This window comes from Pan troglodytes, chromosome 1 (genome assembly GCF_028858775.2).
Source record: "Pan troglodytes isolate AG18354 chromosome 1, NHGRI_mPanTro3-v2.0_pri, whole genome shotgun sequence".
Lineage (NCBI taxonomy): Eukaryota > Metazoa > Chordata > Mammalia > Primates > Hominidae > Pan > Pan troglodytes.
Window position 1 is genome coordinate 116,193,494 of NC_072398.2, and position 10,047 is coordinate 116,203,540.

Consider the following 10,047-nt stretch of genomic DNA (forward strand, 5'->3'; position numbering starts at 1 on the left):
CCCGGTTTCCTCGCCTTCGGCCGCCGCGGTGTGGCCGGCAGAGCCGGGGCCGGCGGGCCGCAAAATTGCGCTATTGTTCGCTGACTTCGTTCTGCGCAGGAGCAGGGCCCCTCCACAAAGGGAGCCTTGTGTGGCCAGGCCGGAGCGGCCGCGCCCAAGAGGTGAGGAAATCCTGTTCCCCCAGGCCCAGCTTCTCTTTCCCCACGGCGTTTCGTGCAACGCCGCAGCCTGACCTTCGACTGGAGGGTGCGCCCGCCGTTCCAGGCGCCAGCTCCGGTCCTGCCTGCCTTCGCAGGATGCAGGATGCGTAACTTCGAGCCTGAGCTGAGCCCACTGAGCATGAGGGAGGAGCCTGCCTCAGGTTACCAAGGCGGAAAGACAGGCCTTGGGTGCGAGGTGAAGGGGCTTCCTGGGAAGCCCTCCAGCCCCTCTCCTTTGCCTTGCTTCCGCAATGCTGGAAGGTAACATTCTGCACTCTCAGGAGTTCGGGATTGCTTAGCAGCACCATAAAACCCAATCCAAAGTCGGCGAGTTTTGAGGCCCCAACGTGCACCCCGAAAAAAATACGGGTACATCAGCAACTACCATATACTTTTTATAGGAAGCTAAGTACAAGCGTCATGCACGTATCATGTGTGACTACACAAAGCCATATGTTTATCCGGCAGCACACATAAGCATGCATACACTTCGTACACCCACACGCGTTGTATCCATGTACCTTTCTAGAATCAAACAAGAATGTGGAAACAACACATACATGGGTACACAGCGTCACACACAGGCATGTGAGGAAACATCCTGGCCCCACTCAATTGCCCCCAAGGTCTGCAGAAATCAACACGCATCCTTCCTGCTGCATCTCTTGTCCCCAATCCATGACTCTCCCGGGATCTCCCTGGCTTCTTGAAGCTTAATCCATGTGGCTGTCCGGTAGCCTCCTCTCCTTTATCTGCAAGGGATTGCCTGAATGGTCAAGGTCTCTGAAGCAACAAAAGAAATGAAACATGAGGAGTATCCAGCTTCCAACCCTCGCTACTCCGGAGAGCCACCCAGTTCTTGGCGGTGACTAGGACTTTTTTCCAAAGCCCCAAGATCCTCAGCAGGGACTGACAGACAGGACAGTGAGAAATGGTAGGGCCAAGTGGGAGCAGCAGGGCTTTGTCTTGCTTTCATGTGCACCCCCTTGGCCCTTTAGTCGGCAGGCCTCAGGCCAAAAAGCTAAATCTTGGGAGCCAGATGAGTCCTACACAGAGAATTCTTTCCTGTTCTTTCTGGTCTCAGGAACCCCAGTTTTACCAGGTTCACCCCCTAAATGTGACTCTATCTCCCGCTTCATGCTGGGTTTGCAGGTGCTTGGCTAAGTAGAGTTCTCCCTTTAGTTTTTCCACTGAGAGGAAGAATTATCTAAAGCTTATGAGGGAAGAAGCACCGGGCCCTGCAGTCTATCTCTGTAGCAACCCTGGGACATAAAGGGGGTACCTGAGGTTTCTGCCGGGTGGTGGTGGGGAGGCTGAGGTTGGCAGAAAGGAGGGAGGGGAGAGGGGCCCCTAGCACTGAAATCTGTTGGGGCACAAGGACCAGCAGCTAAAGGCAGCTGAATTTAGGCATTAGGGATTTAATTTGATGATGACTTTATTTTTTCCAGAAGTGGTTGAATTTCATTTGTTGCTAATAAATGGCCACAAAATGTCCAAGGTGGAAATTCAAGAGCTTACCCAGCCCTGAGCCATCACCCAAAAAGTCCCATATGTGGATTTTTACAGCCTCCTTACGCTCAGTCTCCCCTCTCCACCAGTGGAAATAGTTATTCAAGGAGAGTGGGGTGGCTATTCTCCATTATTCAATAGCTATTCTCCATTATTCAAGGAGAGTGGAAAACAACTCTCCACACCGGAACAACTGAGCAGCTCCCTGGTGGGGCTGGGGCATTAGATCCTCCAGGCTGCCGAGGTCAGGGTAGCTAGGGTAGCTGGGGCAGCTGGAATTGTTCTTGCCTCTGCCCACAGCCTCAGGTGAGGTTGGGGGAGCTGGCGGGGTGTGAGCTAGTCCATGGGAGGCTTTTATGTGACTTTGGCCCATAACTCATGGGCTACCTCTTCTACCTGAAACCAAATCTAAGGGGATAGGAAGGAATCCAGAACTCATGGGTGGTATGCATAGCATCCTGTGACACTGAAATTAGTCAGGGTAAGGAGATTATCAAGATCAGGTGCACAGTTGTCCCTGCACAAATGAACCCTCCAAATGGTTGAAGTAAATCAGTAGATATAGATTGATATATGTAATTTTTAAATGTTGTTTTATAACCTGCCTGTACTTTCAGACCAGAGACACATACGTGGGTGTCTGCTGAGAGGCAAACATTGCCAGAGTCCCTTGAGCTGCTGCTGGGGAAGAGTTGGGGGCAGAACAGTCCCACTGCTGGTCCCACTCAAACAGCCACAAGAGGCATTGCACTCTGGCCCATTGCCAAGTACCCCGGAAAGCCAGCAGGGAGAAAAGTGGTCCATCTGAAACCAAGAAAAATACTGAACTCACATACTTTCACAAGGACTTTGTAAGACAGCCTACAAATCCAGGCGAATGAAGGAATTTCCAAAATGGAACCATTCGTGAATCCATTTTCTCCTAATTATCAATGGTGTCTGTGGCATTAGGGGCCTTTGAGGCATGATGACTCTGAGGGGCAAGGGTCAGTGGCACTATGGTGGATGGAAGCTTCACCAACACCCAATATTACTATCCTTGGTTGCCTTTACCACAGGATATGAGAACTTCTGGGTCAGCTCAGAAAACAGCAGAAGGTGTTTGCTATCAAGAGGCCTCTCCTTCCAGGAAAGATAAAGAGAACAAGATAAGTGTTTATTTCCACGGCCTTCCTCTCTTGCCATCAAGTTTCATTCTGTATCTCCTCTCTTTCTGGTCTGCACAAATTAAGAAGAGCTAATATTTACTGAGCTTGTTACTCCAGACCTTAGCACCCTGTGCTAAGTGCTTTGCATGGATTTATGTCACCTGCTTCAAGCTCTATAAGCCAAGAACTAGTATTACCAGCCCCATTTTACACATGAGAAAACTGAGGTACAAAGGAGTTAGGCGACTTGGCAAAGGTCTCACAGCTTTTAGTGCAGGTAAAATTCTAAAAAGAATTCTAGAGCTGGAATTATTTGCTCCTATACCCTCAGCCCTTCTCTGTGCACACCTAAGTTCTCTCTGGTTGCAACTGACTCAAGTAACTTAGTAGGGAAAGATGGGGCACTGATGGAACTGTCTTACACAGGCCAAAAAGTCTTGCCTGCCCAGATCTAAAATATACATGAGAGGCTTCAAAGCATCCTTGCCAGCAAAAGGATAATGGGGCAGGGTCTCCCACTGTGACATTACTCAAGGTACGGCTCAGCCAGATGCCTAACAGAACATGTATCACTGCAGGAGCCACAGTGGTTGCTTCCAGGAAGGCAACCTGGAGGCAGTCACCTAGGGCTATGGGCAGTCAACTGGTATCATGCTGCTAAGCTCTTATTCTGCTCATCAGGATCCCCATTGCCCGCCTCAGACCAGCCCTTGGTCAGCCTTCTCTCTCGGTGCCAGTCAGCTTCGGTGGCTTCACCTCAAAAGCATCTGCTTTAGATGACTTTGACCCTTTATTGGCTCAACCCCAGAGCCACCTGTTCTCTGAAGGCTTCTGGACTTTCAACCCCACCCACTTGTAGGCTGGTAACAGCAATTACGTCTTAAGTAGAATTTGTCCTCACAGTGGTGGTCTGTAGCAAGTGCCAAGCAGACCATCTCTGCCTGCCAATTGGGAGATTTTTGAGGACAGGGTGTGTTAACCCAGCATGGGAGCTATCTCCATCACTCTATGATGGCCACTAGTGAGATAAAGCTGCCTATGGTGGGCCCTCAAATATTTTCAAACTGAGTTCCCCTCTCGCTCACCCCCAAACACACACACATACATACACTCACAGGGCTCAACTCGGGGGTTCTCTGTTTATTTTAATTGTCATCCCTACAGCTCAGTTCCACTTGAAATGCAAATAAGAAATGGTCTTAAGGTTCCGAGCACTTATTGGTGTCAGTTATTTATCAGAGTAGCTGAGGACTTTGGAAATCAGATTCCTTGTGAGAAAGGGGACAGACAGAGAAACCTCACAGGTCCTTGGAGCCCAATGGAAGGGAGCAGAACTCCAGAGTTCAGAGGAAAAACCTCAGCTTGGGAGAAAAAGCTGTTGGCTTAATTTGAAGGGCTCCTGTCAAGCTGCAGACTAGCCTTAGGAAAAGCGGCTAGAAGGGAGAGACAGCCTCGCCATCAAAGTCCCCACCCCTCAAAGGACGAACCTTGGCAGCGATGCTGCAAAGCCCCTCTCGACTTCTGGGCTTAGAGGAGTTCCAGTTCTGGGAGTGAGTTTAGTCTTGTTTTGGCGCCCAGGTGGCTGCAGCCTCCTCCCCTGGCAGAGACCACAGGCCTAGCTCTTTCCCACCCCACCCAACCCCCACCCCCTCCCACCAGCCCCCAGCAAACGCTGGCCAGGAGGGCCTGGGCTGCCAGAGTAAAGGAAGCTTTTAGGGATGGAGGGGACGAAGCCAGTCCCTGGGACGCCCTGGACCAGGCCCCAAACCACCGCTTCCTGTGGGATCCAGAAAGGGAAGGGAAGAGGGTGAAATGCAAGAAGACCTCCCCTCTTTATTTTTGCCTTTTCCCCATTTTGGACTTCTCAGTGGAATGTTGGCAGCCTCTTTTCTCGGGCTACTTTTTCTCTCCCTTGATGGCAAATCCAGTCTCACTGGCCATCTTGCTCTGTGCAAATGCTGCATTAAAACTCTTGTTGAGGTGAGATGGTGTTGCCCAGGTTTCCTTGGTGCAGGTGTTGCCCAGGCGTTTCCTCTGTGCTGCTCCTGGATCTCCCTCCTGTCCTCCCTAGTAACTCTCAACCATGTCCGCCCCACTGGGGGAGCTTCCTTCAGTGCTACAGATGCTTTTTTTCACCCAGCCAACTGACTGTGGCAGACTCTTGTATCATCCAGAGACCACCACCGTTTGCCTTCTTTCCATCTATTTTTCCTGATTTTTTTAACCTGTGGCTGGAAGCCCAGCTAGCACCTATTTCCTGAGGAAGACTGTGGGGAGGGAGGTGAGCAAGTGGAAGCATTAGATGCTCAAAGGAAAGATATGTGCAAGGAGGAGCCACTGAGTCCCTCACCTGGGCCTTGGGCCCTGGGAGGCCCCTGAGGGCTCTAACACTAGCTGCTCCTGTTTTGCTCCCAGTTTCCCAGAGCACGCCCTGTGGGCTCTATCTAGGGCTGGAGATGCCAGTGGACAAGTGTACTAGCAGCCTCTGTGGTCCTGAGGAATGTGGATTGCAGCCATTTAGAACCGAGAGAGGCTAATGAAAGCTAGGGAAACATGAGAGGGAATGGAAGGAGAAGACAGAATTTAAGAAAAAAAGAAGAGAGGAATGGAAAAAAGAAAAGGAATGGAAAAAGGAAACAAAGGGAAAGAAAAATAGAAGGGAAGTGGTGAGCACTGCTTCTCAGTTACTGAGACCTTGGCTGCACCTCTGTCTGGGGCATGTATCAGTGCCCCCCACCCTGGCCTGGTTTCCCCAAGCAGCTTGAGCCTATCAGAATTTGAGGTACTGGCAGAGGACTAGGGGTCCTAGAACATGTCTTCTGAGCAAGCCAATCACGTCATGTATAGTAGAGCCAGGGTGGCCCACTGCCTGGGGCTTGAAGGCCTCAGCAAAGGGTTCCTAGCACAAAGCATCAGGGGGCGGGGTGGGAGGGTCAAGGGCCTGGAGGAATCAGCTGTGCAGATTGAAGGCCAGGTAGGGGTGGGTCTCCTGAACTCCTTTCTCAAACACTGATGTGTTGGATACAGCCTGCTCTGGGCAGCCAGAGAGCAAAGACAAGAGATCTCAGAGTACAGAAAGAAAACGTGGTTATTGGGAGAAAGGGCTAAGAGACTGAGGGCCCTAGGGAGTGGAAGACCCAGAGCAGTGGGAGTTTGGCCAGGTTGACTCGGGCAGAGGACGGAGGGACCTTGGGTTCAGCGTGAAGGTGGGAGAAATTAGTGGGAAGCCGTGGTGTTTGTCGCTTTAAGTAGTTAATATTTTCCCAAATGTTAATCCAATTTGAGGTTATTAGGCAAAGTGCCGAGAAAGGTTGCACATCAGAGTTATTCCAGTAAATCTCCGTGCTCTGGATGTGGGGAAAGATATATACATTGGCCCTCCACCCACTGAGTCCGCAGCTGCCCCCACCCCTCCACTATTAGAGAAGAAGGTGAACGGCTTTGAGTTTTCCTCTCCAAGGCAGGAGGTGGTTTTCTCTCTGAGCGTCTCCTCCCCTCTCTTTAATTCACTTTCCCGGACTGGAGCCTCAGCCTTGACTTTTCCTCCTGCACTCCCCAAGCCCCCACCATCGCCCCCAGCATCTCTTCGTCAAAGACAAATAAAGCCTAGCCTCCTGCCTGGGTTGACCGGTTCTCCGGTGGAGGGGAAGAGAGACAGAGAGAGTGAGAACGAACGAGAACCCTGGCGAAGAGGAATGCGCTGCAAACCCGGGTGAACAGATGTGCATGGTGCCCTCACCCAGCCCCGGCATGGCCTAGACAACCGCTGCTCAGCCCTGCGCCCGTGAAATTACATTATTTTCTCCCCGGCCCAATCATCGTTTTACAGGAAAAAAAAATTAAATAAATATAAATTGCTGCTTTGCAAGATCAAAGTGCCGATTTCTGGTGCATCTGGAGGAGTGGGGAGATGGGGAGGAAAGAGAGGGGGAGAGTGGCGCAGCCGTGGTTGCCCAACTTCAAAGGGTTCTCAACAGTGCATTTTGCCATTGTATTTTAACTTCTCTTCCCCACCAGTTTTGCAGGGTGCGCAGCGGAGAAGCGTGTAGCTTCAGAGTTCAGAGCTTGTGGAGAAACCTTGCTTTGACCATCTCTGAGCGCCCCCACGGGACTCAGAACCCTGAGGCTCTTCTAGAGACACCAACTTGCGGTGGTGGGGTGGGGGTGGGGAGGCGTGGTGAGGAAGAGTGGGGTGGGGGCTGATCTGGATCTGTAGAGTCACCAAATACACCAATAAACCTCAAAGAAACCACCAAGTAGCCATGCCCCTACTCAAGCTCAAAGCTAGAAGGCTAGCTGAAGGCTCCTTGTCAATTTTCCCTGCGCTCAGGCTAGCTGTTCCACCGGAAGGACTGGGGGAGATTCAGATTATTTGGGAGACCTGGATTCAGTATTAGGTTTTCAGAGGTTAGCGGGGTACAGAGGTTAGCAGGGTTCTTGATGGTGGAATTGTTTATTTGTGACCCGGCCACCTGGGCGACTACGTAGGCCTGGTACAGGAGGCAGGAGTTGCCTCTGTCCCCACTGCGCTTTCCTTAATCGAAGAGCGGGTAGATGCCGGCCAAGCAAAGTGCTCGAAAGTGTAGCTGGGACGCCCACGCCGGAAGCCTGGAGAGGCAAGTTGCGAGTTCGCAGGGCTTGGGAGTTTTTTGCGGCGGAAGAAGCTGAATCTAGGGGCTGAGTCCCCGGGAAGGGATGGCCGCCTCTTAGCTTTCGCCAGGAGATTATCTTGGAGCCCAGCGGCCGAGATTGAGAGCTCTTTCTGCGGAACCTGCCTCCGGAGTCAGATGAGCAAGGGGACCGCCACGTCCTCACCGAGCTCCCAGCGGCCTTTGGGGCGGGTCCGGGGACAAGCCGGAGGACTAGGCTTCTCCCAGAGCGCGGCTGTCTTTCCCGGAAAGACCCAAGTGCGCGATGTCAGCCCGCCTGCACTTCATCTGAATTGTCCTTATGTGGCCATTTCTGTTTCAAATTTCAGATTTTTCTACTAAAAAAGGATGGGTTAAAACAGCTGAGAGCGCGCCTGCTCTTTCCCGCCCTGGGTTCTACATCTCTCTAGCCGCCCACCAGACTGCATCTCCAATCTGGGAGCTATCCTCACCTTGGGAGGGTGGGGCAACAATGTTATTCTCGTTTCTCGATAAGGAAACCAACGTCCCTACAACTTGACTTTAAATGGTCCCAGGTTCCTGAGCCTCAAATCTAGGACTATTACCTAGGTCACCTAAAAATTTTGTTCTTTCCACTCCCCCGAGGATGATTCTGTTAGCCTCGCAGGCCCTTCTCCCACCCGTCATTTGAAGTCATCGACCCCGGGGCAGCCCCAACAGTTCTGTGCGGGCCTGCGCGCACCGCCCTCACCTTGCGCGCCAGGCATCTCACCTCAGCCGGGCAGGTGCAGAGGTGACAGGCGCGGCAGCCGCGGTTCGTCCGGCCGAGGGGCAGGAGGAGGCTGGCCGCCGCCTTCTGCTGCCCGCAGGCTGAGGGGGCAGGGGAGGGGGAACAGGGCTGGGAAACTGCCGTCAGCGGGTCCCGGCCCCGCCTCCCGAACGCAACGTCCAGGAAACCTCAGAACTTTCTATTGTCTGAGAAGCTTCACTGAACAAATTGTCCCTAAAACTTTAGAGCTGCGAAGAGCGGATCAGGGCAGGTTCTAGTGTGGCCCTGTGCCCCGGAGCCTGCCTGCCATAAAGTGTGACCGGAAGCACCCCCCCCTCCCCCCCGCCCACTGTCAGAACCACTGAGGAGAGAAGAGCGCGGCGCCTTAGTGCCGCCCTGCGTCGTGGTCGGGAAGCCGAGCAAGCGGTGTGGACGCCCCAGGAGCAGGGGGATCCAGGCCTAAACTCATGGGTTCCGAATGGGCAAGGGAGCAGAATCAAGCATCGGTGGGCGCTTATAGAAAGCGCGTCTGTCTTGGAACACCCTTACCAGGGTACCCAACCCCAGCGCCAGGTTTCCTGGCCTTGCAAGGAGAGATTGAATTTGTCAGGATTCCCCACTCTAGAAGGTGGCTCGTGGTGAAGCTTCACCCTTCCTGGTCTGCACAGAAGTCAGTCAGTGTCTCTCTCTCTCTCTCTCTCTGTCTCTCTCTCTCTCTCTCTCACACACACACACACACACACACAGAGCACCCTTAACCTCACCCGGCGCGCTTGTGGGTAGATTCCCGAGAGGGTCAGGGAATCTCTTATTTTTCTCACAGCCTTGGGTGAGAAACCGGCTACCTCCTCTCAGGAAACACCCGGATGTGGGTGTGGACCAGAGGACTCACTGGAACACTGACTCACCACCTAACCTTGCACAAGTCTCTTAATTACAGAGACCACATTCCTATTTTGTCCAACTGGGGTGATTGGGGCAGCCTAAAGTTTCCTGGGAATGGTCCACTATGTGCTTGGGTGCCCACTGAGAGTACATCTGACATGTGTGCACATCTGTATTTGAATCTGACCACCTGAGCCCCGCTAACACCAGCGCACAGACCTACACTGTCTTTCTGTCCCTCCGGCTACTTTCCCTGCTTGCTGTTTCTGCTGGGTGATTAACGACCCCAAATAGTGTAAGGAATTCGACTTCTCAAGCTCAGCATTTTCAATTCCTTAATTTGTCCCTGGGTGACCGTTAGCAATTGTGGCTGTAGATCACATGGGGCGGACCAGGTAGAATGAGCAGCTGATTCAACACTGTTGAGTTGGGGTTTGGTTTTGTTTTTTTAAAGGCGACTCAGAAAGTAGCCCCTGGAGAACTTCAAGAAGGCAGCAGGCTGCAGGCTGTGGAGGTCCCTGCACTAAGATGCCTTTGGGCTGTCACCACTCTCGTTCTTTATAAATATTAAAGTGCTAGCAACTAGCAAAGCCCTTCTGGGCCGTAGCCTCTGATGTGGGTGGGGCAGGCAGGTGAGAAAACTGAGGCTCAAAGGTTTCCTGCTTCCAATCAGAGGTCTCAGTAGGAGAGCTGCACTCTGGGTTTCCTGTTTCCAGTGTGGATCCTGGGGTATATTTTCCTGGGAGCCAACAGGGAGTGTACTGGGAAAAGGAGAAAGTACTCACAGCAGAACTGCTCCAGAGGCAACCATAGTTTGACTTTTTTGTAGTTGTTCGGGTTAGAAACAAGTTAGTCCTCTCCATTGCCCATCCCTCCCCTACACATGCTGAGCCCTGATCATTGTTCTATCTCATTTAAAAAAGGAA

At 52.3% G+C, this 10,047-nt stretch overlaps 1 long non-coding RNA gene across 1 annotated transcript; it reads right to left on the bottom strand.

Annotated features, from left to right (window-relative positions):
• Nucleotides 1-582: 582 nt before the first annotated feature.
• LOC107967754 (uncharacterized) lies at nt 583-8,525 on the bottom strand. The gene is made up of 2 exons (XR_001708471.1): nt 8,219-8,525; nt 583-983 (listed from the first exon to the last, which is right to left on the bottom strand). It is a non-coding gene; the product is annotated as an uncharacterized LOC107967754 (long non-coding RNA).
• Nucleotides 8,526-10,047: the final 1,522 nt, after the last annotated feature.